The following is a 12,194-nucleotide window of genomic DNA, read 5'->3' on the forward strand; positions in this document are numbered from 1 at the left end:
CATACGCCTTGTTTTAAGAGATCAATTGGGGAGTGGTTTTCCAAGGTAGTTTATCCTTTCTGTGGTCCTTACTAATTCCATGAAATGTCCTACATTGAAGGCATTAGCAATAAGCTGAAGTATAGGCAGTCTTTCTTCCTAAATAAATAAAGGAAAAAGATTTTCCTCATCCTCTCTCCTGTATTTTCCTTAAATGAGTATTAATCAAGAATGAAAAGCCAATAATATTATTGTCTGTTTTTAAATCAATTTAATGGATTTCCAGGATAGAAAATGGAGGTGCTTTTTCATGTCCTTGTAAATGTATTTATTTGTTCTGTATAATTTTCTTATCTCTTTATGCCAAATTATACCACTTTAGTGATATACTATCCAAATAAATCTTCTTGCTTCTATCATGAATATTAACAACATGTAACTATATTTTGTTACTATTGTTATTGTTATTGTTATAAGAAGTAATATGACACATTGCTATGAAAGGAGGGATACAGAGTGGGGTGATTTGGAGCTATTTACTCCATAAAAATATGTTCTTAAACTTAATCCACTCCTGTGGGTGTGGACCCATTATAAATACGATTTCTTCAAGATGTTACTTCGATTAAGGTGTGGCCCAAGTGAATCAAGTTGGACTTTAATCTACATTACTGGAGTCCTTTGTAAGCCGAAAGGAAGCAAAAAGTAGCAGCCAGAAGCTGAAAGCCAATGAAACCACAACCTGGAAAAGGGAGCAGTCAGGAGAGACTGCTATGTGCACTCCCATGTGACAGAAAAGCCAAGGATCAAGGATCATGGGAAATCAGCCCCAGAAGGCCACTGTTATGGGAGAAAGCATCTTCTTGATGATACCTTGATTTTGGACTTCTCCTAGTCTCAAAACCATGAGCCAATAAATTCCTGTTGTTTAAGCCCATTGATTGCATGACATTTGCCTCAGCAACCAGAAAGCTGAAACACAGAACTATTAAAAAAAAAAGGTCTTTATCAATGAGTCTGGACTGATTTCTGAAACAAAAAAGCACTAGCACTTTCTATTTTCTAAGTTGTATTTATAAACTACTGTTATGAACAATTCATATGCTCTTCTAGTGGAATTTTGGGCAATTATAAGGTTAGCAAATGAAGCCAGAGAATGTTTTTTTCTCAAAATTTTAAGCATGATTAGTATATGTAGCTCTATTTAATCCACTGTCATGAGTAAGGAAAAGTGAGATTTATGTAAATATTTATTGAATAAATATTTATGAAATAATCCTAGCATGAGTGTTTTTTTGTGTTTCTGATCTTGCTGCTGGTACCTCCCCTTGCTCTGAGAGGCTTTTCACCCACCTCTGGCTCTTTAAAATTAGCTGTAGCCAGTTCACAGGAGGGATTGTAAACCTTTCATTCAAGATTAGCAGAATATCCCAGCCTCTTCCTGGCTGCTTTCATCTCTGACAACTGTCATGCCAACAGGGATGGATTTAAAAGACATCATGAGATCTTTTCTACATGGAGTTTTAAATATACACTAATGTGTTGTAAAACTTCCAAGTTAATTCAAATTGATTTCCCCAAAGATTTGATGTTAATTTATTTATTTTGTTGGATCACTAAACATATAATCTAAGTAGGTTACTCCTAAATAAACTTTTAAAGGTCATGCAAGAATATGCTTCCATTTACAAAGGAAAACCCACTGGACATTAACATGTTCTTTCAAGGTGATCACTAGCAGATTGGATGGTTTCACTTACATCAAAATATCAATTGTTCAGTGACTCAAGCAGATCAGCACCAGCCCCACACATGGTAGTGCCTTAGGAGTCCCAATGTCACTAAAGTATTGACTGGCCTTATTTCAGAAAAAAATTCCCTTCGTATCTCTTCCATCTGTCTTTATGTCTTGTCATCCACCTTGCCATGCTACCATCTGTCTCACCACCTATATGACCTGTACTTAAGAACCTTAAAAATAAAACACTCAAAGATATTATTGGATAGTCTTTCCTGGCTATCAAAATATAACACTGTTTTTGTTCTTGCTATAAATCAAGAATTTCCCTGCATGAGGACATAAAAGAGACTGGCATGTGCAGAGAATAACCTTACCACCTTAATGACCACTAATTGTACATTTTGTTTTTCAAAAGGCATAGTTATATGACAATCACACAGCTGTTTCTTCAAGAAAGAAGACAGAAGGCTTTTATCAAATGATTAAGCTAGTGGTGATATTTGGGTTATTATATTTGCCTGCTGGGAATATGATACAATTTTGGTCTGTCTACATATGATCTCCTTATAACATGAATTTACTTTTAATTTTCTTTAAAAACACATCATTCTCTTATTAGTATATTTTTAATGTGATTCAAAATGTTTTGGTCGAATAAATATGTGTTTTGAAATGACAACAAAAATGGTTAATTTGAAAAGTCTGCTAACGAATATCAATTATACATAGTGAATCATATTGCAAAATTTTATGAATTTTATTTTAATAGCCATATTCCAAATGCCAGATGTTCCCATAATGATAAATCCTGTGAGAGGAGGAACTTTTCTCACTTTATTTTTAATGATTTCAAAATTTATTCAACTCACAGATTTGTTAAAAACACTGAAGATATCTTCTTGAATTTCCATATTTTCTGCCTCTTAAGGCAACACACTGCCATTTGGAGTAACTTTTATGGCAAATTAAATTGTATCATGTGAAAGTATAAAGTCAAACATCACTAAGTAAAAGGGAGATGAAAAAAAAGTTTAAATTATCCCAAAATTTGAGTAAATTCTCACACTTACAAAATCTTCTCCTCTGTATAAATGCCATGTTTATAGACTGGAGGATGGTAAACAGGTCCAGCCACGTATGTGCTCCTTGAAGCCCCAAGCCACAGTCCCTACTCTTGTGCTTAAGTACCTCTACAGACAGGAAACTGCCTCTCTCCCATGCCATCCAATCCTCATGTGTATATAATTATTGCTAGAATGATCTTACCTAACACCAAATCAAAATCTCTCTCCTCTCATTCTTATATTCACATTTTATTCACTTGGGAGATACTTTTCAAACTAAACCTTCTTCCATTTCATGGTTCATCAACAGCTTGAATACAAATTCACTTCCCAAATTAAACATGTCTAATCCTTTCTCCAACTCCTGAAATGAAATTTTAATCCCTTTAGCATCCTGTTAGTATGCTAAAAGAATTTTATTACAATATATTGACTAATTGTCATATTGTATGAGATAAAGGAATACATACCCATGAAGCTGACCATCTGAATAAGTGACAGAGAATAGGCAGGCAGAGGCGTATGGAGAGGTAATCTTTGTAGTTGCACCTAATTCTTGAGTGCTTTTGTTTTTTTGTTTGTTTGTTTGTTTGTTTTTGTTTTATTTTAAGTTCAGGTTGTTAAAATCAAACTGATGGCTAGCTATTATAGTTATTAGCATCTTTGATCTGTGCTTATATTTAGGCTAATAATCTCAGTATAATTAAGAAGGGCTGCAAATTAGGCATTTAATACCATAACTTTACTTTTCAAATTACTTATTACTCCTTATGACATAAATGTATATAGTTTATGGTGTATGTAGTGTGTGGTCTGAGGAAGTTTCTGAAAAAATGTCCATAAACATAAACCATCATATCGAAGCTATCGGATCCTTGAATAACAAAAGTAATTAAATTTATTGACTCAAATAGAATGGAAACAATATGAATACATATGTCTTCCTTTCTTTTCTGTCTATTCTATTTCACTCACTTTAAATAAATCAGTGGGAAGAAATGAAATGAGCATGTAAGACTTAAAGACAGCTGCTGTTGTTGGCATATATCTGATGCTCATGGCTAATCTTCAAGTACAGTGCCAGTTTTCCTAAAACCTGAAGCCTCTTTCAATCTGACAGCCTATGTATCCAAGCCAAAATCAGGGTGTAATTCTTGGATTCCTGATTCTCTTATTTGAGAGTGCGTTAGCATAAACAGATGCAGTGTAGGATAGAAGAAAAATGCTATTTATCCCCAATCAGTTCCGAATGATGCTTTATCTTTAGTTCATGCTTTTGTTTTACAAGAAAAATATGGATAAAAATGTTTCATATAAATTACTAAATGCATTTTCTTTATTTACATACCATATATTTAAAATTTTTCATTATTGTGTATCTGAATCAGAAATATTTGAAAATAAATATAACATCACTTCAAAATATATATATATATTTGCTTATTGATATTATAAATTATTGCCTTTTGCTTATTGATGATTTTCTAATGATCATAGTTGGCATAATCAGTGTCTGGAACATGGAACTTTATTATAGGACAGTGAAAAATATGTTACAAAACTGTCCTTTTTATAGACAAAACTGTCCCTTTTATAGAAAAATGGCAATTAGAAGTTCCTTTCCAATTTTTCTGAATTTTAGAAAACATCCTACTAGTAGTGTCTAATGAAACAAACAAATTGGACAATTTAGTGAATTAAATTGTTCAAACTGATGGCTATTGAATTGACAGGCAATCAATTTGGTGAATTATGTTAGAATGTTTCACATTCCATCCGTTCATTTTACTTTTCTTGAGGATTGAGAATTGCCAAAACAAAGAAATATGAATTTTGCATCAATGATCATACTTCATATATGCACAGATGTTTACCTATAACTTACATACATATACATACACATGTACACTTAAATGTCTACATGCATATGTAAATAAAAATATATATATATCTGTGTAACTCCAACACATTTTAAAAAGAGTTTGACTACATTTGAGTAAGGGGAAGAACATAATGTTCAAAACACACACAATGTGTATATGTAATATATACATAATTTTATAAGATAAATCTATGTAACAACCATACTTATTTTTTTAAATTAACACCTCAATCTGCACCATTAAAATTTTACTGAAGAGTAATTTCCCAGACACTGTAACATATTACAAAATAAAATTGTATAAATGAGACTGTAAAATTTTTTCTCCTTATTAGACATAATAAAAACATAATAAGATGGGGATAGTACTACTCAAGTAGTAGAAATATTTTGATTAAGAACACAAAGTATATAGCTATGACTATGATTACTATTTTTAAAGTACAGTTAGAAAAAATAGATGATATAATTGGAAAAATAGATGAAATAATTTAAAGGGAAAAAAGGTGAAATGTGTTTTCTTCTGATATTTAATTTTATCTCTATTAGAGAAGTTGTGGGCTTACAGAACAATCACTCATGGAATATATGATTCCCATATACTAAACTACGGTTAACACCTTGCATTGGTGTGGAACACTTGTTACAATTGATGATAGAACATTTTTTATAATTGTACTATTAAATATGGTCTATAATTTAATTTAGGGTTCACTGTTTGTATATTTTAGTTGTACCTTCAATATTTTAAAAACTTTTATTCTTTTACCATATATACATTCTAACATTTCCTCTTTTAATCACATTGAGATATATATTTCTGTGTTGATAATTACATTCACAATGTTGTGTTATCATCACCAACATCCATTACCCAAACATTTCCATAATTCCAAAGAGGAAACTTGTACATTTTAAGCCTTACCTTCCCATTCCTTATCCTCACTACATTTCCTGGTAACCTATATTTTAGATTCTGACACTGAGTATGCTTATTCTAATTATTTCGAATACAATATTTGTCCTTTTGTGCCTGAGTCATTTCATCAAATGATGTCTTCAAGGTTCATCCATGTTATCTTACATCTCAGGACTTCATTCTTTTTACAGCTGAATAATATTACATTGTATATGTATACCACATTTTATTGATCCATTCACTGGTTGATGGACCCTTGGGTTGCTTGCATATTTTGGAAATTGTGAATAATGCCACTATGAATATTGGTGTTTAAATATCTGTTAGAGTCTTTGCTTTCAATTATTTTGGGTATGTACATAGTAGTGTGTTTTCTGGTTCATTGGTTCTATACTTAGCTTTCTGAGGAATTGACAAACTGTCTTACACAGTAGCTGCACCATTTTACATTGCCACCAGCAAAGAATGAGTGTTCCTGTTTCTCTGTATCCTCTCCAACACTCATTATTTTCCATTTTAAAAATAGCATCCATTATAAGGGGTATGAAATGGTATCTCATTGTGGTTTTGATTTGCATTTCCCTGATAGCTAATGATGCTGAACATCTTTTCAAGTGTTTTCTGGACATTTGTATATCTTCTTTGGAGAGATGTCTATTCAAGTCCTTTGCCCATTTTTTTAAAGATATTGGGTTGATTTTTTGTTGTTAAATTGAAAGATTTCTTTATGTATTCTGGATATTAAAACTTTATCAGATATATGGTATCCAACAATTTTCTCAAATTGTGTTGTCTTTTTATTTTCACAGTAAAAACTTTGAGGCACTAGTTTTTAATTTTGATATGGTTCCATTTATCTTTTTTTTTTTTTTTTTTTTTTTTTTGCTTGTGCATTTGTTGTAAAGCCTAAGACACCATTGCCTAACATAAGGTCCTGAAGATGCTTCCCTACATTTTTGTCTAGGAGTTTGGTATTTCTGGCCCTTATATTTAGGTCTGTGATCCATTCTGAGTTGATGTTTGCATAAGCTGTGACGTAGGGATCCTCATTGTTTTTCTTGCAAATAGAGACCCAGGTTTCCTTGCACCTATTTCTTGAAGACACTATTCTTTCCCAATTGAGTGTCTTTGCTCCCCTGTCAAAAATCTGTTGGCCATAAATTTGAGGGCTGATTTCTTAGCTCTCATTTTAATTCCATTGGTCTATAAGACTGTTCTTGTACAAGTACCATGCTCTTTTTATTACTGTGGATTTGCAATAAGTTTTAAAATCAGGAAGTGTGAGTCCTCCAACTTCATTCTTTCTTTTCAAGATATGATTAACTATTTGGGACCCCTTGTCCTTCCATATGATTAGTTTATTCTATGTTCTAAAATTGATGATTGGCTTTTCCATTTCTGCAAAGAAGATTGTTGGAATTTTGATTGCAATTGAATTGAATCTGTAAATTGCTTTGGGTCAGATTGACATCTTAACAATATTTAATTTCCCAATACATGAATATGGAATGTCCTCCCATATATTTAGGTCTTTTTGTATTTCTTTTAGGAATGTTTTGTAATTTTCTGTGTACAAGTCCTTTACATCCTTGATTAGATTTATTCTTAGATATGTGATTCTTTTAGTTGCTATTAGGAAAGGATTTTTTTTTCTTGATTTCATGTTCAAATTGATCATTGCTTTTGTATATAAATCCTACTCCTTTTTGGGTTTTGATCTGGTGACCTGCACTTTGCTGAATTCACATGTTAGCTCTAGGGTCATTGTTATGGATGTTTCAGGATTTTCTGTACATAGAATCATGCAATCTGCAAATAGGGAAAGTTTAACTTATTCCTTTCCAATATGGATGCCTTTTGTTTCTTTTTCTTGCCTAATTGTTCTGGCAAGAACTTCTGGTGCAATGTAGAATAACAGTGGTGACAGTGGGCATTCTTGTCTTCTCCCTGATTTTAGAGTGAAAGCTTTCAGTCCTTCACCATTAAGTAGGAAGCTACCTCTGGGCTTTTCATATATGTCCTATATCATGTTTAGAAAGTTTCCTTCTATTCTCATGGTTCTAAGTGTTTTTGTCATGAAAGGGTGCTGGATTTTGCAAAATGTCTTTTCTGTATCAGTTGAGATGAGCAAGTGCTTTTCCCCCTTCATTCTGTTAGTGTTGTGTATTACATTATTTGATTTTCTTATGTTGAACAAACCTTGCATACCAGGGATAATCCCACTTGAACATGGTATATAATTCTTTTAATATGCTATTGGATATGGCTTGTTAGTATTTGATTGAGGATTTATGTATCTTTTATTATCTTAATTTGTCTTTGGTATGAGGATGATGTTTGCCTCATAGAATGAGTTAGGGAGTGTTCCCTACTCTTCAATTTTTTGGAAGTGTTTGAGCAGTATTGGAATTGTCTTCTTGGAGTGTTTGGAGAATTCCCCTGTGAACCACCTGGTTCTGGGCTTCACTTTGTTAGAAGGTTTTTTATTCAATCTCTTAACTAGTAATTAGATGGTTCATATTTTCTATTTCTCCTTGAGTCAATGTAGGTAGTTTGTGTGTTTCTAAGAATTTGTCCTTTTCATCTAGATTATCTAATTTATTAGTGTACAGTTGTTCATAGAATCCTCTTATAGTCCTATTTATTTCAGTGGCTTTGGTAGAATTCTCCCCTTTTCATTTCTGATTTCAGTTATTTTTATACTTTCTTTTTTGTTTCTTCATCAGTTTAGCTAAAGGTTTTTCAATTTTATTGATCTTTTCAAAGAACAGTTTGGGTTTTGTTGATCTTCTCTACTGCTTATTTGTTTTCTATTTCACTTAACTTTGCTCTAAGCTGTGTTACTTCCTTGCTTCTGCTCACTTTGGGTTTAGTTTAGCCCTCTTTTTCTAGTTCCTCTGGTCTTGAGGTTAGATCTCTGATTTCAGGTCTTTTTTTTTTTTTTTTTTCTTTTTTAATGTAAGCATTTAGAGCTATAAATTGCCCTCTCATCCCTGCCTCTGTTGTATCCCTAAGTTTTGGTATGGTGTATTTTCATTTTCATTCACCTCAAGATATTTCCTATTTTCACATCTGATTTCCTAATTAACCCATTGATTGTTTAACAGAATGTTGTTCAATTTCCATTTATTTTTGACTTTTCTGTTTCTCCCTCTGTTATTAATTTCTAGTTTCATTCTGTTGAAGTTGGAGAATATACTGTGCCAGTTTGGATGTATTAAGTCCCCCAAAATGCCATGTTCTTTAATGCACTCTTGTGGAAGCAGATATATTAGTACTGACTAGGTTGGAATTCTTTGATTGTTTCCATGGAGATGTGATTTCCATGGAAGTAAGGGCTCTGCCCATTCAGGGTGGGTCTTGATTTAATCACTGGAGTCCTATAAAAGAGCTCACAAACAAAAGGACCTCAGAGCAGCTGAGAGTGACATCTTGGAGACAGCCACTGAAAGCAGATTTTTGCTGACACTTTTGGAGATACTAGCCCAGTGTTTGCTCTGAAGAAGCTAAAAGGACAAACACCCCAAGAGCAACATTTTGAAGAATACACAAGAGCTAAGAGAGAAGCTGGAACACAACCTGGGATCAGCAGATGCCAACCACATGCCTTCCCAGCCAACCGAGTTTTTCTGGATTCCATTGGCCTTCGTTTCATGTTGATGCCTTAATTTGGATATTTTCATGGCCTTTAGACCAAATAAACCCCTTTATAAAAGTCAATCCATTTCTGTTATTTTGCATAACAGCAACATTAGCAAACCAGAACATATGTGTTATATGGTTTTAATATTCTTGAATTAATTGAAACTATTGTTTATGACCTAACATACGACCTTTCCTAGAGAATGATCCATGTGTATTCAAGAAGCATGTGTATTCTGTTTCTGTGGAGTAAAGTGTTCTATATATGTCTGTTATATCTAGTTGATTTAGAGTATTGCTCATATCTTATATTATCTTTTTGATCTTCTGACTATACATTCTATCCATTTGTGAAATGGTGTATTAAAATCTCCTACTATTAATGTAGAACCATCAATTTCTCTTCAAATCTGTCAGTATATGTTTCATATATTATAGGACTCTGCTCTTAGATGCATCTATATTTATAATTGTTACATCTTCCTTTTGATTTGCCCCCTTTCTAGTTTAAAATGGCCATCTTTGTCCTTTGTAACTATTTTTGACTGAATGACTATTTTATCTACTATTAGTCTAGTTACCCCAGATCTCTTTTGGTTACTGTGATGGTTGGGTTCATGTGTCAACTTGGCTAGGTGGCCTAGCTGTCTGGTCAAGCGGGCACTGGCCTGACGATTGCTGTGAGGCTATTTGAGGCTGGTTAGTAAACCAATGGGCTGGTTTGTCGGATCATCAGTCAATTGACTGCAGCTGACTGATGACTCATCAAGGGGCGTGCTTCCACAGTGAGAGAATGCAATTGGCTGGATTTGGTCCGGGTGATCAGTTGGAGGCTTATAAGCCAGACGGTTAGAGAACCTTCACTTCTTCAGCTGCTCAGTGAAGCTTTTCCTGGGGAGCTTGTCGAAGTTGCCAGTTCGTTTCCTGAGGAGTTCATCAAAGTTGCCAGTTCGTTTCCTGAGGAGTTCATCAAAGTTGTCAGTTTGTTTCCCGAGGAGTTCGTTGGACGTCTTCCTTGGAGTTGACAGCTTGTTGACGGCTCTGCAGAATTTGGACTCGTGCGCTCCCGCAGTTGCGTGAGTCACTTTTACAATTTGATAATAAGAGACATCTCTCATTGATTCTGTTTCCAAGGAGAACCCTAACTAATACAGTTACTACTTGCATGGAATGTTTTTTCAATCATTTCACTTTCAACCTACATATATCTTTGAATTTGAGGTGAGTCTCTTGCATATAGTTGGATCATGCTTTTTTATCCATTGTGACCATCTCTGCCTTTTGACTGGAGAGTTTAGTCCATTTACTTTTAGTCACTACTGATAATGGAGAACTCTCTTATACCACTTTGCTATTTATCTTTTCCATGATTTATTCCTTTTTTCCCTCAATTTTCCATTAAAGCTTAATTTTATATTTTTTGAATTTTTTCATTGTACTATATTGTGTGTCTTCTCATTTCTATATGGATATATTTTCATTTATTTTCTTGGTGGTTACTGTAGGTTTAAAATTCAACATCCTAAAAAAATAATCATTTTTGGCATGATACCAACTTAAATTCAGTAACATATACATATAATTTTCCTATACCCCTCTGAACTCCTCCTTGTTTTTGTACTTGTTACCACATATGTCTTTGTACATTGTATGTACATAATAATACATTCAGCATTGCTTTTTATGAATTTGTATTTTTGCACTTATAGGAAGTAAGCAGTGGAGTTACATAACAAATAATGCACTACAATAATACTGGTATTTATAATTACCCAAATGGTTGCCTTTACCACTGGCACTTATTCTTTTTATGCCCCTTTGAACCAATTTCTGTGTTTTTCCCTATCAGTATGAAGAACTTCCTTTAGCATAAATTGTAGGGCAGATCTAGTGGTGATGAACTTCCTCAGCTTTTGTTTATCTGGAAATGTCTTAATCTCTACTTCAATTTTGAAAGAAATCTCCCCACATAAAATTCCAGGTTGATAATTGTATTTTTTCAGTATTTTAACCCACTGCTTCTTGATTCTATGGTTTCTGATAAGAATTCAGCTCTCACTCTAATTGGGACTTACTTGTATGCAGCATGTTGCCTTTCCCTTGATGTTTTCAGAACTGTCTCCTTGTCTTTTGTATTCAGTACTGTAATCAATATATGATGGGTGTACTGGTTTGCTAATGCTACCATTATGCAAAATACCAGAAAAGGATTGGCTTTTATAAAGGGAATTTATTAGGTTACAAAGTCACAGTTCTAAGGCTATTGAAGAGTCCAGACTAAGGCATCAACAAGATGATAACTTCACTGAAAACTGGCTGATGGTGTCTGGAACACCTCTGGCAGCTGCAAAGGCACATGTCTGTGGTCTGTTGGACCTTTGCTCCTGTATTGTGTTTCAAAATGCCTTTCTCCAAAATGTTTCTGGTTTTTTCCTTAACTATTCTTGCACAGCAACTGTGTGTCTTTGCTTTTTTCTACCAAGGTGTTTCTCCCAGAGTGTCTGGAGATCCTCTCTTAGCTTCTCTGGGGCAAACTCTGGGCTTCATCTCTTAGCTTAGCATCTCCAAACATCCTTCTGTCTGCATTTTCAAGCATCTCCAAGCATCAGCAAGCATCTGGGTCTATGTTGGCTCTTAGCTTCTCTCTTAATACTTCACTGAACTAATCAAGACCCACCCTGAATGGGTGGGGCCACATCTCCATGGAAATAATCTAATCAAAAGGTCATATCCTAATTTATTAAAAACATTAATAAGTCTGCCCCCACAAAATTGCATTAAAGAATATGGCTTTTTGTGGGGGACAATAATATATCCAGCACAATGTGGTATATTTTTCTCCATGTTTATCTTGTTTGTGCTCTCTGGGCTTCTTGAGCATGCATAGTTTGCATCTTCTGCTAAGTTTAGGAAATGCTCTGTCATTATTTTTTTGAATATTCCTTTTCCTCCTTTCTCTATTTCTTT

Source organism: Choloepus didactylus, chromosome 11 (assembly GCF_015220235.1).
Source record: "Choloepus didactylus isolate mChoDid1 chromosome 11, mChoDid1.pri, whole genome shotgun sequence".
Taxonomy (NCBI): domain Eukaryota; kingdom Metazoa; phylum Chordata; class Mammalia; order Pilosa; family Megalonychidae; genus Choloepus; species Choloepus didactylus.